The sequence below is a fragment of the Neopsephotus bourkii genome, unplaced genomic scaffold, assembly GCF_033783945.1.
Source record: "Neopsephotus bourkii isolate Nb327-2 ecotype Australia unplaced genomic scaffold, CSIRO-AGI_Nbou_v1 NB_107, whole genome shotgun sequence".
In the NCBI taxonomy this organism is placed as follows: Eukaryota; Metazoa; Chordata; class Aves; order Psittaciformes; family Psittacidae; genus Neopsephotus; species Neopsephotus bourkii.
In genome coordinates this window covers 7,634,260-7,635,089 of record NW_026900624.1, presented here as the reverse complement: position 1 = coordinate 7,635,089, position 830 = coordinate 7,634,260, and positions in this window count along the sequence as shown.

Here is an 830-nt window from a genome sequence, read left to right as displayed (position 1 = left end):
AGTTCTTCAGAGCAGGTATGTGTTTAATTGTTAATATAATCTTAGGAAGCAGGCTCTGATGATCATATTATCCTTTAATTATCACAAGAGTTCAACAGTCAGATATCTTTTGATTTTTTCACCAAGATCAATGTACTTCACAAGATGATATTAAACCAGAGTATTTCTAAAATTGGGAAATCCAACCAGGGATTTTATTTGCAGTTTACTGCTTGCTGTATAAATATATATGTAGTAACCTTAAAAAATAAACCTCATGGCTAGCACTGGGAATATTTCTCTGCAATTCAGAAGCCAATGTTTAATAGTAAAGTAGTTTCTTTTCCAAACTGTGCTGATAGATGAAGAAGGATAGTTTTAACAGAGAAAGGTGTGGTGTCCACACACAGTTGGCATCTGCTCAGATTTCAACGGCTAGTCCCTATGAATGTGTTCTTTGACAATGCACATATGGCACTGCAAGGAGAGGAAAACGATGCTCCAAGAAATAGGATGATTTTTTTTTTTTTTTATAATGAAGGCTAATGTATTAAAAGTAATAAATCTGGAAAATGACAATTGAGGAAATTCAATAATATGTCTTGTAAACCTTTTTACTGAAGTTAAGAGTATGTCATTAATAAAATGCATACAATTAAATGAATTACTTTTGGAGACATGTTCGGAAGCATTATTTTGACAGTGTTAATTGTCATCTTTTTCTTTTTTGTGATAAAAGGATTATGCAAAATTAATTCTCTCACTATGTAGATTTAATCCACAACACAAGACCACTGTCAGAATTTAGAAGTATTTTGAGTTTTCTAATGAAAAGATTAAAAACAAAAAGC